The sequence below is a fragment of the Neophocaena asiaeorientalis genome, unplaced genomic scaffold (assembly GCF_003031525.2).
Source record: "Neophocaena asiaeorientalis asiaeorientalis breed wild unplaced genomic scaffold, Neophocaena_asiaeorientalis_V1.1 scaffold24, whole genome shotgun sequence".
Lineage (NCBI taxonomy): Eukaryota > Metazoa > Chordata > Mammalia > Artiodactyla > Phocoenidae > Neophocaena > Neophocaena asiaeorientalis.
Window position 1 is genome coordinate 3000766 of NW_020185317.1, and position 20067 is coordinate 3020832.

A 20067-nucleotide genomic window follows, 5' to 3' on the forward strand; every position below is an offset into this window, starting at 1 on the left:
AACCACAGAAAATAACTTTATTAAAGAATATTAAGTATCTTTCCACAAGGGCCAGAGAGAACCTAAAGCTCTCTGGAATGGCACCCAAGCACCCCTCACAGGCTGCACAAGTGATCCATCTTGGCAGAGGACACAAGAACCCTTCCAATGCTGCACCAGAATAAATATGCATCTCTCTTCTGACTGCACTGGTCAGAAGATTGATGGCCCATCTTGAGGCTTTCTTCTCACATTTTTCTTTCCTGAATCAAAGTTTCACATTAATGTGTCTGATTGGCTAAACCTGCACTTATAAGACGTAGGGTAGGGCTTCCCTGGTGGCGCAGTGGTTGAGAGTCTGCCTGCTGATGCAGGGGACCCGGGTTCGTGCCCCGGTGCGGGAAGATCCCACATGCCGCAGGAGCGGCTGGGCTCGTGAGCCATGGCCGCTGGCGTCCGGAGCCTGTGCTCCGCGGCGCGAGGGACCACAGCAGTGAGAGCCCCGCGTACCGCAAAAAAAAAAAAAAAAAAAGACGTAGGGTAGTTTGGCAAAAAGATTTTTCTGGTTTCTACCTTTGAATTGTAAAACCCAAATCACAGGAAGGGAATTGAAAGAGTTTTAGTGACTCCAAATGTTCCAAATACCCTGAAATAAGTAAGCACAACCTTGAGGTAGATAGAAAGTGGTAAGGGAACAGGTAAAGATGTGTATGGGGTGTTAGGTGGTTGCATTAGACAATGGCAGCAAGTGTCTCTTGGAGGACCTAGTAGTTTGGAGATGATTCCAGAAAGAACCTTAAAGATATGACAGTTTGTCTCTCACCTAGCAAGTTTCAAGAGAAATGCTGGCATTTACCAGAAAAAAAGAGAATAAAAAAGATGAACGGCCAGGCATAGTGATCTGACATTTCAAAGCGTGCAGAGGGCTACAGGAAGTTGTCAGCTTTTCAGAGGTATGATAGAATACAAATATTGGAGTTATTAAATGTTTCAACGTGTTGATTCTAAAACCTCAGGAGCTAAAGAAGTAACTAATATTACATTATTTAGAAATTTCAATATTTGCTTTAGCATTAAAATTAGTATCAAATGGCATTTTTCTCATATTAATAATATTAAGCAAAATTAATGTAAATATGATAGTCATGAATTTTCTTTTATAGGTCAAACCTATCATGTATAATTAATTACTATTCTTTAGGCTATTTTCTCACTTGTTGAAGACTATTTTCTATACCCCTTCTTTTCTTGTGATCTCAGGTTTTTTTAAAGTTCCATTCCTCTTGCTTCTTGAACATATTCCTAACAAAATATTCTATCTCCAAAAGTGGATATTGATTCTGATTCTCACTTCAAGGCTGAAAAACTTTCTGACCTCCATTACCAGTCTCCAATTTCTGATTATGCAGCTCAGCATTCTCTATATCACACAAGAAGATGGCTCCTTTGTGTTTACTAATCATGAAATTACTCTGGTTGATGTCTTCCTGACTGTTTACATGCTTGAACACTCAGATATCTGCTTTAGGTAGTAATACAGAATTAAGCTAAGTCAGTGACCTAATTTTTCAGGCAATTAGAGTTACTGACATATTGTTTGTAACATGATTCTTACAGCCTTTTATATATTAAGAATTTTGGAACTTGAAAGACTTTGTAAAGATATTTCACTTTTTGAATAGGTAAAGTTTTGTCTTTGACGTGTAACTAATGTGTCTGAAAGGCACTTCTAAAAAGGATCTTTAACCAACACTCGGCACCTGCTTTTTCTTAGCAGAACAATGGTACGTATGAGTTTCAAAGGATGGTTAAATGTTACTTTCATGCAGAATGGTTCCAAAGTCCTTGACTTATTTAAATACCTGAAAACAAAAAGGCTGCGTTGAGTCATATGAAAAGAATGAAATAGATCACCTTAACCCTAACAGTATGTCTTTTCAGATAGTCTCTTAAGGGGCTGGTGAAGGGGACATTATACCTAAAATACACAAGAGATCCTGAAAACGCTTACTGCTACAAAAAAAGAGATTTCCTACAACAGCTGCTCAACTTAATTTTCCCTGTTCCTTTGATTTTCTCATTACTCTCTCCTCATCTCCCAAATTTATTTTCCTTAAATTCCTTAGTATTCTTCAGAGATTTCTCCTGTGGATTAATGGGCAAACATAAAGTTTTTGCCATTCTCCACTGTTTCTCACCTGAGAGCAGAATAAAACCATAAATGGAAGAGGGTGGCTGTAAATACACACACACACACACACACACACACACACACACACACACATCCTAGACAGAATTGTATACCACCTGCTACATACATGAGTTAAGGATTAAACATGTGGTGTTCATCATTCTACTTTATGTATTTGATCGGTCATATATGTAGATTATTCATACTCATGTATTTACTATTTATTTTATACATTAATCTTCAACATGGCATATCACAATTTTTAACCTAATATCAGAGATTATGAATAGTTTATAAGGATTCATGTTGCTTGTTACTAATTCTTACTTTCAATTTTGAATATTTCCATTGACTTTATTTTTTTATTTTTATTTTTTGGCCACATTGTGCTGCTCAAGGGATCTTAGTTCCCTGACCAGGGATTGAACCCGTGCCCCCTGCAGTGGAAACATGGAGCCCCAAGCACTGGACCACCAGGGAATTCCTCCATTGACTTTAAATAGAAGTTTTCAAACATGAAAAATTATTTAAAGCTAATTATTTAAGAACTATTTAACTAAATTAAAATTCAGAGGAATTGCTCAAAATATTTTATCTTTGTAAGAAGAAAAAATAGCTAATTGTTTTAATTTTGCATTAAATTAAATTATTGTATTGTATTGATAATGGTATTTAAAATGTTACGTAATTTCCTTTAGCTACAAAACTGTGATTAAAGAGAATGGTTTTTAAAGGTATGCATGTCAGAAGCAAAAATGAGATAAAAATAGCTATTAATAAAAACTGCCTTTTCTTAATATACATTTATTCAATTATTTATTTATTTATTCAATCAAACATAAAATTCTAGGTATCCTAAGACACAGGTTCTCAAAATCTGCCTGATGCCCAGGAATACCTGCACTGTAATCTTTTTTTCTTTTTTTGTGGTAGTTACTTTGATGCATGTATTTTGGACCCAACATTCACTCCAGATATTTTTAATTCCCCAGAAGAATTGTAATTGGCAGTGAGACTTGGTAATTTCTGTACCACAATGCTGTTTCAGCTCTATCCCCTCACTCTTCAGACTTGCCAGATTCATGAAAGCCTCTCACCCCCATATACTGTTGCTGTGGTGAATGTTTCCAGGTACTTGTTCCTATTTCCACTCTTCAGTCTTGTCTTCTCTCTTTTATTTTGCTGAGTGTTTACTTTAATCCTGTTCTTGCCTTCTACCTGTGATCTTGGGTGGATACTTCTGACCACCCATTGCTTTCCAGGATCTATATGCCTCAAAACTGAACTTTTATCTTATATCCAAGGGTTAGTCTACTCACTCCCATGCCCATTTATGGATCATGGCATAGAGAATGAGCCAGACTATATTCTCAGCTTAGACTAGATAGTTCACATGTGCAGATGATAGAGTAAAAAAAAATTATTCTGATAATCTGACGTTTTTCAAAAAACACATTTTCAAATATATAAAGTTTTTATGGACTAAATTGTGACCCCCCAAATTCATATATAGAAGCCCTAACTCCAAACGTGACTATATTTGGAGATATGATATATGAGGTGATAAAGGTTAAAGGCCCCATAATAGTAGGGCCCTAACCTAACAGGGCTGGTGTCCTTATAAGAAGAAAAAGAGATAATCACAGCTTTCTTTCCACCATGTGAGGACACAGCTGGAAGGTAGCCATCTATAAGCCAGGAAGAAATTCCTCATCAGGAACTGAACTGGCCGTCCCCTTAATCTTGGACTTCTCAGCCTTGAAAATTGTGAAAAAATAATTCTGTTATTTAAGCCACCCAATCTGTGGTATTTTGTTATGGCAGTCTGACCAGAGTAACACATAGGTAATATGTGTTCATCTAAAAATCCTCTAATCTAAAAATAACCTGTAAATAGAATTGGCATGATTTTGAGAAATTGTTAATTTCACTTTTTAAAATCAACTTTATGTCTATGCTACTTATTTGGTAAACTATAATGCCTATTTGGGAGGAATCAGGCAGATTATATGGCATTTTATCAGCCTGAAATCCAAATATAAATATCTCCTAGGCTGAAATTATACAACTGAATTTTTTCATTCTAATTTATAGATGAAAAACAAACTAGGCCAAGATATGTTTCTTAAGCAATCTCTATAAAATATGTTAAGCCCTTATCAAGTGGACATAATCACTGACCAGTCTCCATCTGCAGTAATATAATAACTGAGGTAAAAAATCACAGTGCTGAGAAGTTATATATATACATATATATATATATATATATATATATATATATATATAAAATTTAAATGTATTTTGTTTTTATTGATACATACACAGCATAAAGACCACTAACAAGATTATTTCTATTATTATTCAGTGTTCATCTATTCATTCTTTAAATGCATGTTATGGAGTATCTAATATTTGTTTAATATAGAATTGCATATATCAAGACAAAGTAATAGTCTGTGATTTCAGAGTACAGATTCTATTAAATATATCCAAACATGTGGAAGGAGTGTAGACAGGGCAATCATGTGAGTGTATGGATGAAGACCCAAACCTAGGGTGGGCTTAGCAGAGAGGGAACAAAGAACAGTTAATCAACTATTCAATAAGAGAATGTAATGAAATGTTCCAGATAAACAGAGTAATTTATGCAAAGTAATAGAGGGTAGAGGGAACGGTACCGCTATGAATAAGAATTTGTCAGGGCAGGGCAAGATAATGAAAGGTTAGAGGGAAATTATAAACATATCAGGAACCAAATAGTTAAGAACTGTCCACAGTATGTAAGAAGTCAATGAGGAGCTTTTGTAAAAAGTTCTAAGGCATAATATTGTCAGATTTACATGTTATAATGTTTATTGTGATCACTGTAGAAAACTGATAACAGTGGGATAATGCTGAAGGGAGATGAGTCACTCTTGGAGCCATTTAATAGGACAGGTGAAAGTTGGTTGGGCTTTCTGTAGAAGGGTAACAAAGAGGATAATACAATTATTCCAGTTAATGGTCATAATGGAACAGATAAAATATGAGAACCAATTAGAATTGTAACCTATAGGAAAATGAATAGTCAATGTATGTTTTGGTTTCTCTGACGTAAGGAAAACATGAGAGGAAAAATTTTCATATGGCCAATAATGAATGTAGTCTTGTATTCTCTTATGATATTAAAAAATAATTTATAGATACTTCATAAAGACCTAATATAACTTTAATAATATATTATTACTGTAACTTTAGAGTCTAACATGTGCTAAAACAAAAATCCAGTATAGTGGGTTCTGGTGAGGGTCTGTTTTGTGGTTCATAGATAGCTGTCTTTTCCATGTAACCTCATATGTCAGAAGGGGTAAGCTAGCACTATAGGGTCTTTTTAATAAGAACACTAATCCCATTCATGAGGTCTCCACCCTTATGGCCTAAGCACCTCCCAAATGCCCACTTTCTAATACCATCACATTGGGCATTAGATTTCAAAATGTGAATTTTGCAGGAAGTATTCAGTCTGCAGCATATTTGTTTAAAAATAATAAATTTTCCTTTTGGTGTCTAAGTCATTTTATTTAGGTATTTTAATTACATGAGTCAGTTGTTCATAGATTAATCTTCTATATAAATTGAAAACAGTAACAAGAAAAGCTTTCTGAAAGGAAGCCTAGATACAGAAACTCAGAATCTAATAGATATCTCATTTTTCTATGGAAAATATTCACATAAATGGAATAACTACTGCTTTCTTTCATCTCTCATTTTCAAGTAATTTCTACATTAAGAACCTGTGCTTTGAGGATTAATATGTTTAAAAAGAAAGTTCATGCATTAATGTATTGATTTATATAATAAATATTTATCAAATATTTGGTATTATTAGGTGCTTTGAATGCAATAGAGAACAATTAAATGACCTCCCTTCACAAAAGTCACAGTTTAGCAGGGTAGGGCATTAAACAAGCAATAACAAATGTGATAATTACAAGAAAATAAAAATGCACAATGCTCTGGAAGTTCAATATACAGACAAACCCTTAGGTGGAGGTTAGGGAAAGCTTTCCTTGAGGAAGTGATTTTAAGCTCAGAAACTTAATAGATAATTGTAAGTGATCTAGGTAAATTTTCAAGTGGTGGACCTTATTTAAACCCAGAACGTGTAGACATATTCTTTCAGTACACACAAATAAAGCAAGAAACAGAGGAAGTAAAGAGAAAGTATTTTTTGTTGCGATTGCCCTGTTAATTAAGATAAAACTCTAATTCTCATTTCATTACAAATGGTAATCTGCACTGATGGAATCACTGTCTTTCTCATCTGTACAGTGAAAAAATAAATACATGACAAGTCTCAAAGACCAGGTAAAAGTTGCAGGACAGCCTTCTCTAGGTCAGTACTGTCTGAAATAACACATCCATGCAAAACCCTAAAAGACCGTGTGGAAATGTGATACCCGTCTAGGAAAAATATGGGTACTTTCTCTTACAGTCTACAAAATAATAAGTTTAACTGACACAAAATATATAGATACATACTTTGTATGATAGAATTTTATTGAAATTTTGCTTGAGACAAATGGAATTACTCTGCTAGGAACCTAATTAGAAATAAACTTTGAGAGAGTCAAAGATTATAGATAGATTTAGACTTTAAAAAATACCAGTCTCCCCAAATCAAATTATTACACTGTCTTACTAAGAAAATATAAGCTTTACATAAACCCTTATGTGACATTTCCCAGAAATCAGAAAGAAAAACTTAAGCCACAAGAAGTGAGTTGAGAATTTGCTATGAAAGCTGAAAATGAGACTATGAGATTGTAAAAATGAATATGACTTAGCAAAAATAACTTAAAAATCATAAGCTCACTATAAAAACATAATAGACCCCCCAAAAATGCATGCAACACATCTGACAAAGAAACAAACAAACAAACAAAAATGTTAAGAGTAAAGATAAAGGAAAGCCAATCTGCATGGCTTTATCATTTAAGATCTTTTACAATCTAGTTTTAGACTTATAGAAAATGTACAAAGATAGTACAGTGAATGTTTCTGTATACCACTCACCCAGTTTCCCCCTTAACATCTTACGTTACTGTTGTACATTCATCAAAACTGAGTAACCGACATTGCTATATTACTATTAACTAAATTCCAGACTCTATTTGGATTTCACAGCTTTCCATTATGTCCTCGTTCTGTTCCAGGATCCTATCCACGATATTAAACATTTAGTGGTCATGTCTCTCCAGTATCCTCTTGTCTGTGACTGTTTCTCAGTCTTTCCTTGCTTTTCATACTCTTCATAGTCTTGAGGAGTACTGGCCAGGTATTCTGTACAATGTGCTTTAATTTAGGTTTGTTTATTTTTTTCTCATGTTTAAGTTGAGGTTATAAGTTTTCAGAAAAACTCAGAGGGAAAGTGCCTTTCTTGTCTTTTCATATCATATAGCAAGGGAAATTGCTATCTTAATGACATCATTGGTAATGTTAATCTTTATCTCTTAAAGTAAGGTAGGAACTGACCAAAGCAACTTTGCAACAATGGTGTTTTGATTACATATTGCAAGGCTAAAGAAAAAGGAACTATAAATAGTGTACTCAAGTTAAATTCATTTCTCAAGGGGATATGGTTAGCAAGTCTAACAATTCTTTATCTGTATACTGGGATTGAACATATAAGTAAATACACGGTGGATGGTGGGAGCCAGGCTTCAAACTGTCACAGAGAGAAGTTAAAAGATACAGAAGAATGGAAGATTAGAATTGTGGTGATGGATTAGAATCAGAGACATTGCTATAAACTAATATGTTTATGTCATATATGTTTATGGCATCCCACAAATTCTGATATAGTATGATTTTTTGATATAGTTAAAATACTTTTTAATTTCTCTTTTGATTTATTATCTGACCCAGGGGTTATTCACAAGTGTTTTAGATCTAAATATTTGGGGAATTTTCCAGAATTCTATTATTGATTTCCAAATTAATTTCACTAGGGTTAGAGACATACTTTAAAATTATTAAAGCTTGTTATGTAGCCTAAAATATGTCCTAAGTTGGACAATGTTGAAAGCACACTTGAAAAGAATGTGTATTCTACTGCTCTTGCCAGTTCTAAAAATGAAGACAAGTTTGTGAATAATGTCGTTCTACTCTTTCTATCAATTTTTGAGAGATGGATGTTAAAAATTCTGCCTATATTTATGGATTTGTCTATCTTTGCAGATCTATCATTGCAGTTATATCAGCGTTTGCTTCATTTATTTTGGAGCTCTTTTATTACGTTCATAAACTTTAAAAATTCTTACATTCTCCTGATAAATTGAGCCCATTATTGTTATGAAATGACCATTCTTAACCCTGGTAGTATTCTTTGCTCTGAAATCTATACTATCTGGTATAAGTAAAGCTATTCCAGCTCTTCTTTTAGTATTGTTACCATGCTACTACTTTGTCAATTATTACTTTTAAACTGTATATGAATTTATACTTAAAATGCATATACTATCTACACACAGCATGTAATTAAGTCTTGCTTTATATTCATTCTGAAAATGTGATTTTTAAATGGGACTATTTAGATTATTTAATGATATGGTTAGGGTTATATTTATCATTTTGGCATTTGCTTCATACCTGCCTCTGCCATTCTTTCCTTTTCAAAGTTTTCTACCTTCAACACTTGAGTATTTTTATTATATTTAATCTCATTTTTAAGTTATTAACTATATAACTCATTTTATTTTAGGGTTCATTTTTGGTTTAGCGTATGTAACTTTATTAAAGTATATCTTCAAATGATATTACACTGCTTCACAAATAGCATAAGAACCTTAAAACAGTATACTTCCATTTCAATCCTCCAGACTTTATGGTATTAAGATAAATGTCAGACATTTTTATTATATTTTTGTATAGACCACAAAACACATTGCTGTGTTTTCATTTAAATCAATTATACTTTAAAGAGATTTAAGTAATAAAATGATCTTATATTTTTACCCAATTTACCATTTCTAATGCTAGACAAATAGATCAAATAGATCAATGGAATAAAATAGAGATTTCAGAAATAGAACCATACATATATAAATCTTTGGTTAGGCAACCAAAGATCTAACAAAATTGTTAAACAAAATCTACTAAGCAAAAACATAGGCATGAATAAGCTGTTATTTTTGCACTTACTTTTATTTACTGTACTTATGCAAATACTTTGTCAATAGAAATATAGGAAGGTAAGTACTAGTGACCTTCAGATTTTATTAGAAAGATGAACTGATAACCCTAAAGGATATGGTCAACTTGGGGAGATTTCTCAGCACTCCAGAATCAAGTTTCTGATATCAGAGATAATTATTAATTTTAGGTGAGGAATACAAAGTACTAATCAAACTTCTGATGATTAGTGTGTATAAATTAGAAATCCACACGATTTTCAATGTGTAAAAATTCAATTGTTTGCATTTAAAAATCAGTATTTAATTTGTGAATACAGCATAGAGCATTAAATAAATAATGTGGCTCTCCTTTAGAATCATCCAGCAGAGATATTAAAAAACATAGATATCCAATACATCCCATCCCATACAAAATAAATCATACTATCAGGGCCAAAACTTGGGCATTTTAACTCCTCCCCCTGTGATAAAAATATTCAGTCAGGATTGAGAGTTATTGATGAAAGTTAGCTTGGCTTAGTGATCTTTATTCCCAAGTAAACCTGTGAATCATAATCCTGTTTCTTATGTGGCTTGGGTAAACGACTTTATATTTTTGGAGGTAATAGAACTGTCTTTAAATATACATAATAATATGATATGTGCAAGATAGTTTTGAACAGTTTGAATAACATATACAAAAATTCATTTTTTTAAAATGCCTTCCATCTTGAAGGGCTCAATCAATATTAGTTCACATCCCCAATTAAGTACAGTTTATATAGATTGTTATAAAATAAATATTCTATAAAGAAATATTCTAACTGTTGAATTTATTATTTATAGAGATTTATTGACATTTATTTACATATGATGGTGAACTACTTGTTGCCAAATAAAAATTACTATAATCACTTTGAAATTATCTCAGTGTTATAAAAGTGTTATTTCAGTGTCTGAAAATTGAGTAAAATTAACCATGTTGCCAGTGGAACTGTATCTCATAGACACTTCTATCCTTAGCTCAGTAAAAGAATTTTAATTAGATTTTTATGTGAAACTGGTTTATTTTGACATCTAAAAACTATGCTTTTCATGTAATCATTGGGATAATTCTCTAAGTAACCATTCATAAAATATGCCATGTTTCAATAACGTCTGTCTAGAATCTCTAGAAAATAGTGTATCAAATAAAATTATTCCAGCCTAAGTGCGGATGTCTCAGATACCTCAGTGTCCTTCTCAGTATATGACACATGGCAAACAGTAATAGTAAAATCATGATTAAGGCATCAATTTATCCCTTATGTCATGGAGATCCGGTAATAGTCACTCACTCATAAAGCTTTTCAAATTGACCAATATAAGAAAAGCATTTTATCCTCTTCCAGTCTCACAAGTAAGGTTTCATGTATTATGAGAAACTCATATTATCGGGATTCACAGTTTACACAGTTACCAAAAATAAATAAATAAATGATTTAAGGGATGAAAAAATTCATGATGTTTCTTAATTTGAGCAACTCAGCATGAGATACTTATAGGTCAGACAAAAATAAGATGATTTGGTGATTTTAAAATTGCAGCTCTTTCAAGAAATTAAAATAATAAAAACATGCTTAGAGAAGAGAGATGATGAAAGAACACTCTTAGTATTTCTATAAGATAGCAAGACAGAAAAAATAACTGTAAAAGAATAATACTAACACTGCTGAAGAATAAATTAATTAAAAAAACTAAAAATCACTATGGGAAAACCGTTTCTTACTTGATATAAAGAGAGAAGTGGGAGGTGAAACAAAAACTATGAATGATACAGAAAAGAGAATTGGGATAAACAGGGGAGGGGGATATGATTTGCTTAACTTAAAGAAAAATGTTCATTAGAAAAAGATGTTTTTGTTTGTTTGAAAATTTGAAAGTAATACAATTTTGATAAAAAATATTTTATTTAGTAATAATAATATATCAACTTTCTCTCAGGAAGTTCAAATTCCATTACCAACTTTTGCATTTCCACAAAATCAAATTTAGCTTTGAATTCACAGGATCTACAAGGTACAGTTACTCTCTGCATTGTGTGTATAAAAACAAACAAATGTTTTTAGATATTTGGCTGAAATATATGAAAGATATTACTTTATTGAAATCAACAAATCAAATGTGCTAATGTATCATTAACCTATATCTGCTAGTAATAATATTACTTTAAAGTAAATGGGTAAATGAATTTAACTGGATTTAAAATATGAATATTTTAAATAAATGGAGCAAATTCATCTTAAAATGATTACTGGTTTTTTAAAAGAATAACTAAAAGTGAAATAAATATAAAACAATATATTTTTTTAAAGTCACATTAATCGATGAGGTTATATGCTTAAATATATTTGAATTTAATTCACTGAATTATTAAGAACTTGTATGGTGACATTGTTATAAAAGCCTATATATATGTAACAGCTTACTGATTCAGATGATTGTATATAGTATCACATGTTTCTATTAGAATAACATTATCATTAACTTAGTTAAATTTATTGAAATGAGGGCAGCATTCACTTAAAGGAATATAATAAAACCCATAGAACAGCAGCCACACACACACACAATTTTCCTTTGTCTTTTGCCAAGTCATCCAGGTTAGACATATGAAAAAAATTTAAAGCCTGCAAATTAACAACTTTTCCTCAAGCCAGCAGAAAACCAAGATCAAAGGAAAAACAAGTAATCCGAAATCTGGAGAGATACAGGCATCTACAGAAAAAACAGGATCTAAGCATTTACTTCCAAAGGATAGACACACCTGGACGGACAATATATAAGCCAGTAAGAATATCCAGCTAGGGATTTTATAAAGAATTGCGAAAGACTGAGTGAGTATGGGCTAGCATGAAAGTGTGAAGTATACAAACTTAAGGGAGTTTTTACCTCTAAATAGGCTTTTCCTCCATGAATTCCATGAGGGACTTCCTCCCTTCCCCATGAGGCACTCACAGGGAAGTTCAAAGAGAATCCCAAGAAAGCTTCCTATATGGTGCAGGCTGAAGAAGGAGAAAAGGAGCAGTCAAAAGGTTTAACCTGAGTTCACTAGTGAAAATCTGCAGCTAGTTGATGAGAACAGGCTCTAACACTGCGGGAAGGGCTGTATTAGGAGCTAGTCCCAGCATTACTTGTGGAGGAGGGGCAGGAAATCTTGTGAAGGCTACACTCTCCAGAACTAAGTTCTAGTGACTTAAATAAAATTGAGGTTTAATAAGAATGTCAAAGAATGCCCCCTCCTTTGTCCCTCACTACCAGCCTAACATGTGTCTGGTGGGAGAGCCGCAAGAAAAAGTTCTCCCTTGAGAACACCATAAAGGGGAATCTCTAAGATAAGTAGGGAGACTCAAATAGGAAGCAAATTTTCAACACTCCAATTCCTAAGAGAATAACACAAATTCACACTAAAGACCTCAGGAAAGATATACTGACATCCAAGCATAAACATATTTTCTTTATTTACTGTCCAATAAAGCAAGTCTAGCTTTCAACAAGATGTTTACAATACATATGAAAAAGAAACACAAATCACAGTGTGGAGAGACAAAGGAATCATCAGAACTGACATAGATATGGACAAAAGTGGACCTCTGTGACACAGAATTTTAAATAGCAATGTTAAAGACTGTGATTGAAATGGTAGATAACTTGCAAGATCCGATAGGTAGTTTCGGCAAATAGATAATAACTCTAAGAAGGATTCCAATGAAGTGCTAAGAACAAAAGTACAGTAAACATAGATGAAGATGCCTTCTGAAGTGCTTATCAGTAGACTCAATATAGCTGAAAAGAGTAGCATTAAGCTATAATATACATCAAGAAAAATCACTGAAACTAAAACACTAAAAGAGTGAAAAATATGGAAAAGAAAATACAAGATATGTAAAAATATACATAATGGTCTAACATATGTGTTATTGGAAATCCAGAAAGATAACTTTCTGGGTTCATGGAAAAGTAAACTTTAAATATATAATAGCTAATAATTTTCTAAAAGTAGTAACAGAAACCAAACCACAAATTCAAGAGCTCAGGAAACAGGAGAATGAATAAATATCAAAATAAACAATAAATAAATTTTAAAAATAAAAAATAACCCAGGTATGTCATGTTCAAATTTCAGAATGCTAAAGAGAAAGCAAAAATCCTGAAGGCTGGCAGAGTAAGACACATTAATATGAAAAAAACAAGGATATGAATTACAGAAGTCTTCTTATCAGAAACCATGAAAGTAAGAAGACAATGAAGTGACATTTTTAAAGTGCTGAAAGAAAAAAAAAGCCAACTCAACATTCTATACCCAACAATAATACTTTTGTTAGTGAAAGACATCTAAAGACTGAAGGAATTCTTTTCCAGCACTCCTACATTTCAAGAATGTTAAAGAAAAAATTTTTAGACAATAAGAATATAATACAGTAGGAAATGTAAATCTATACAAAGAAAATGAAGAGCACTGGAAATTAAATTAAGAAAAAGTATAAATATGTTTTCTCATTGTAACTCTTCTAAAAGCAAAAAATTAATATATTATGTGTTTATAGAATATGCAAATGAGAAAATTTTGACAAAATGTCACAGATTACAAAAGAGATAAACTGGAAATAATCTAAGTTTCTTATATCACACATGAAGTGATACAATATTATTTGAGTAGTCAGTCAAATTATTTAAATTATATTTTGTAATTATATATTGTTAATGGAGAACATAAGTGGAATTATAAAAAATGCACAAAGAAGAAAAACAGAACACAAATATAATGAGATAATAGATTTTAATCAAAACATATCCATAATCATTTTTGTGAATGTTTTAAACACATCATTAAAAAATTAAAAGCCAATAATAGATTGAATAAAAAGGTAAGACGTGATCTGCTATCTATAAGGAAACAGTTTAACTATAAATACTTCAATATGTGAAAAGAAATGACATGGAATAAAACATACACTAACCAAAACAAAGCTAGGTTAGGTATATTAATTTCAGACAACACAGACATCAGAACAAGGACTAATACAAGGATATAGAGGAACAGTACATGATATTAAAGGGTTCATTTTTCCAAAAAAAAAAAACCCAAAAAACGCAAGGCTTGATGTGCATACATCAAAAAACAGAGGTTCAAAATACAGGAAGTAAAACCTGATAGTTTGAGACTTCAACACTCATCTCTCAGTAATTGATAGAAAAATTGAGAAAGCCAGTGAAGATATAGATGATGGGAACAACATTATTAACAACTTTGACCTAACTGGTATTTATAGAATGTTCTACCCAACAACTGCAGAATACACATTCATCTCAAGAACACATGGAACATTCATCAAGATGTCATACTCTGAGTTACAATAGAATCTTGAAAACATTTTTTAAAATATGATTTATATAATGCATAATCTGAGACCATAATATAATTAAATTAGAAATCAGTCACACAAAGATATCTAGAAAATCCTCTAATGTTTAGAAACTCAATAACTAATTTCTACATAAACAATGTGTCAAAAAATTTCAAGGGAAATTTTAAAATATTTTAGCAAAAATGATAATGAAATGTTAACTATGAAAGTATGCAGGATACAGCTAAATATGTATAACATGCAATAGTCTGTTGTTACTTAACTAAGAAAATTGAAAGCAAATATTTTATTATTCATTTTTGCTTTCCCTAGACCTAGTAGAGGTCCTGAAAGACATACATTTTTAACCAAATGCTGAATATCTAAAACAACAACCACAAAAATATCAAGTGTTGAATATATGTTAAGCATAATTGACATTCAGTGCTTGTAATTTTGTTTTGGAAAACAACATAAAATATGAGAAAATTGTGAATATATCTTCTACACATTTTAAAAAAAATTTTGCTCAGTTCTTTCATTGGAAAATTAATATAATGGTATATTCTGTGCCATAATTATTAATAGCCATCATAAATATATAGTAGTCATTGATATCTATCAAGCTAACATTTAAGTGATCTAAAAATCCTGGTTTATATAAGTAAAAGGAAAAAAAATTGTTTCTTTGTACTTCCTATTATACTCGGTATTTTTTAAAGTTTATTTTGAGGGTAAGTGTATATATATTAGATCTAGATATTTTGGAGAATTGAAAGTTGGCCTTTAATTTAAAAACAAACCATTTACATATAATATATTGCATATTATTATTATATATAACGTATAATAATATATAATACATACTTGCAATATATTTCTGTTAGCAACATCAGTCCCTTATATGAAATAAAAGTAGTTACAGGTGAAACTAATCTTTAAAGTTTAATATAATCTAATTTTGAACATAAAACATTTAAAACTAATTTTTAGATAAGTACTTAAGTTAGAATTTACATAAGATATTACACTTATTTTTTTCCTCTTATCTTTAAATTCAACTAACATGTTCAAAATGATTGAAAAATCTTACACCATTTAAAAATGTTATTAGACCCTGTTCTCTCTCTGGTCGGGTCCGGCCCGGCTGGCACCACAAGCGCCCGGCAGAGACTGAGGGAGAGAGAAAGAGGAGGTGGGGAGGAGGAGGAGGAAGAGGATTCAGGGAGTAGGAGCTGGGGAACCCTCCTGCACCACAGTGCCTCTCCACTGGCCAAATCTTCCCAGAAGCCAGAGGGCAAGGTTGCTCTGGAAATGCAGTTGCCTATGACACAGAGCAGCACAGGAAAATTTCCAGAGACTTGGTGAAGATAGAAAAGCTATCAGAAAGACTATAGCACTATTGTACTTGTGCTTCAGGAGAGGGGGAAGATGGCGAAAGAGTAAGATGCGGAGATCACCTTCCTCCCCACAGATACACCAGAAATACATCTACACGTGGAACAACTCCTACAGAACACCTACTAAAGGCTGGCAGAAGACCTCAGACCTCCCAAAAGGCAAGAAACTCCCCACGTATCTGGGTAGGGCAAAAGAAAAAAGAATAAACAGAGACAAAAGAATAGGGACGGGACCTGCACCAGTGGGAGGCTGTCAAGGAGGAAAGGTTTCCATACATTAGGAAGCCCCTTCGGGGGCGGAGACTGCGGGTGGTGGAGGGGGGAAGCTTCGGAGCCGCGGAGGAGAGCGCAGCAATAGGGATGTGGAGGGCAAAGCGGAGAGATTCCCACACAGAGGATCGGTGCCGACCGGCACTTAACAGCCCAAGAGGATTGTCTGCTCACCCGCTGGGGAGGGTGGGGTTGGGAGCTGAGGCTCAGGCTTTGGTCTGAGCGCAGGGAGAGAACTGGCGGCCTGAACACAGCCTGAAGCGGTTAGTGCACCACGGCTAGCCAGGAGGGAGTCCGGGGAAAAGTCTGGGCCTGCCAAAGAGGCAAGAGACTTTTCTTCCCTCTTTGTTTCCTGGTGCGTGAGGAGAGGGGATTAAGACCGCTGCTTAAAGGAGCTCCAGAGACGGGCACGAGCTGCGGCTAACAGCGCGGACCCCAGAGATGGCCATGAGACGCTAAGGCTGCTGCTGCCGCCACCCAGAAGCCTGTGTGCGAGCACAGGTCACTATCCACACCTCCCTTCCGGGGAGCCTGTGCAGCCTGCCATCTGCCAGGGTCCAGGGAATCAGGGACAACTTCCCCGGGAGAACGCACGGTACACTGCAGGCTGGTGCAACGTCATGCTGGCCTCTACTGCCTCAGGCTCACCCCACATCCGTACCCCTCCCTACCACGGCCTGAGTGAGCCAGAGACCCCGAGTCAGCTGCTCCTCTAACCCTGTCCTGTCTGTGCTAAGAAGAGACGCCCTCCAGCGACCTACATGCAGAGGCAGGGCCAAATCCAAAGCTGAGCCCCGGGAGCTGTGCGAACAAAGAAGAGAAAGGGAAATCTCTCCCAGCTGCCTCAGAAACAGCGGATTAAATCTCCACAATCAACTTGATGTACCCTGCATCTGTGGAATACATGAATAGACAATGAATCATCCCAAATTGAGGAGGTTGACTTTGAGAGCAAGATTTATTATTTTTCCCCCTTTTCCTCTTTTTGTGAGTGTGCATGTGTATGCTTCTGTGTGAGATTTTGTCTCTATAGCTTTGCTTTCACCATTTGTCCTAGGGTTCTATCCGTCTTTTTTTTTCTTCAAAAAATTTTTTTTTCTTAATACTTATTTTTTATTTTAATAACTTTATTTTATCTTACTTTATTTTATCTTCTTTCTTTCTTTCTTCTTTCTCTCTCTATCTCTCTCTTTCTTTCTCCCTTTCTCCCTTTCTCTCTTTCTTTCCACTTTTTCTCCCTTTTATTCTGAGCCATGTGGATGAAAGGCTCTTGGTGCTCCAGCCAGGAGTCAATGCTGTGCTTCTGAGGTGGGAGAGCCAACTTCAGGACACTGGCCCACAAGAGACCTCCAATCTCCACGTAATGTCAAATGGCGAAAATCTCCCAGAGATCTCCATCTCAACACCAATACCCAGCTTCACTCAACAACCAGCAAGCTACAGTGCTGGACACCCTATGCCAAACAACTAGCAAGACAGCAACACAACACCACCCATTAGCAGAGAGGCTGCCTGAAATCATAGTAAGTCCACAGACACCCCAAAACATACCACCAGACGTGGACCTCCCCACCAGAAAGACAAGATCCAGCCTCGTCCACCATAACACAGGCACTAGTCCCCTCCACCAAGAAACCTACACAACCCACTGAACCAAGCTTAGCCACTGGAGACAGACATCAAAAACAATGGGAACTACGAACCTGCAGCCTGCAAAAAGGAGACCACAAACACAGTAAGATAAGCAAAATGAGAAGACAGAAAAACACACAGCATAAGAAGGAGCAAGATAAAAACCCACCAGACCTAACAAATGAAGAGGAGATAGGCAGTCTACCTGAAAAAGAATTCAAAATAATGATAGTAAAGATGATCCAAAATCTTGGAAATAGAATGGACAAAATGCAAGAAACATTTAACAAGGACCTAGAAGAACTAAAGATGAAACAAGCAACGATGAACACCACAATAAATGAAATTAAAAATACTCTAGATGGGATCAATAGCAGAATAACTGAGGCAGAAGAACGGATAAGTGACCTGGATGATAAAGTAGTGGAAATAACCACTGCAGAGCAAAATAAAGAAAAAGAATGAAAAGAACTGAGGACAGTCTCAGAGAACTCTGGGACAACATTAAATGCATCCAACATTCAAATTATAGGGGTTCCAGAAGAAGAAGAGAAAAAGAAAGGGACTGAGAAAATATTTGAAGAGATTATAGTTGAAAACTTCCCTAATATGGGAAAGGAAATAGTTAATCAAGTCCAGGAAGCACAGAGAGTCCAATACAGGATAAATCCAAGGAGAAACGCGCCAAGACACATATTAAACAAACTATCAAAAATAAATACAAAGAAAAAATATTGAAAGCAGCAAGGGAAGAACAACAAATAACACCCGGGGGAATCCCCATAAGGTTAACAGTTGATCTTTCAGCAGAAACCCTGCAAGCCAGAAGGGACTGGCAGGACATATTTAAAGTGATGAAGTAGAAGAACCTACAACCAAGATCACTCTACCAGCAAGGATCTCATTCAGATTTGATGGAGAAATTAAAATCTTTACAGACAAGCAAAAGCTGAGAGAGTTCAGTATCACCAAACCAGCTTTACAACAAATGCTAACGGAACTTCCCTGGCAAGAAACACAAAAGAAGGAAAAGACCTACAATAACAAACCCAAAACAATTAAGAAAATGGGAATAGTAACATACATATTGATAATTACCTTAAATGTAAATGGATTAAATGCTCCCACCAAAAGACACAGACTGGCTGAATGGATACAAAAACAAGACCCATATATATGCTGTCTACAAGAGACCCACTTCAGACCTAGAGACACATACAGACTGAAAGTAAGGGGATGGAAAAAGATATTCCATGCAAATGGAAACCCAAAGAAAGCTGGAGTAGCAATTCTCATATCAGACAAAATAGACTTTAAAATAAAGACAATTACAAGAGACAAAGAAGGACACTACATAATGATTAAGGGATCGATCCAAGAAGAAGGTATAACAATTGTAAATATTTATTAATGCAACATAGGAGCACCTCAACACATAAGGCAAATACTAACAGCCATAAAAGGGGAAATCAACAGTAACACATTCATAGTAGGGGACTTTAACACCCCACTTTCACCAATGGACAGATCATTCAAAATGAAAATAAATAAGGAAACACAAGCTTTAAATGATACATTAAACAAGATGGACTTAATTGATATTTATACGACATTCCATCCCAAAACAACAGAATACATATTTTCTCAAGTGCTCATAGACCATTCTCTAGGATAGATCATATATAGGGTTACAAATCAAGCCTTGGTAAATTGAAGAAAATTGAGATTGTATCAAGTATCTTTTCTGACCACAACGTCATGAGACTAGATATCAATTACAGGAAAAGATCTGCAAAAAATACAAAGACATGGAGGCTAAACAATACACTACTTAATAACGAAGTAATCACTGAAGAAATCAAAGAGGAAATCAAAAAATACCTAGAAACAAATGACAATGGAGACACAATGACCCAAAACCTATGGGATGCAGCAAAAGCAGTTCTAAGAGGGAAGTTTATAGCAATACAATCCTACCTTAAGAAACAGGAAGCATCTCGAATAAACAACCTAACCTTGCACCTAAAGCAATTAGAGAAAGAAGAACAAAAAAA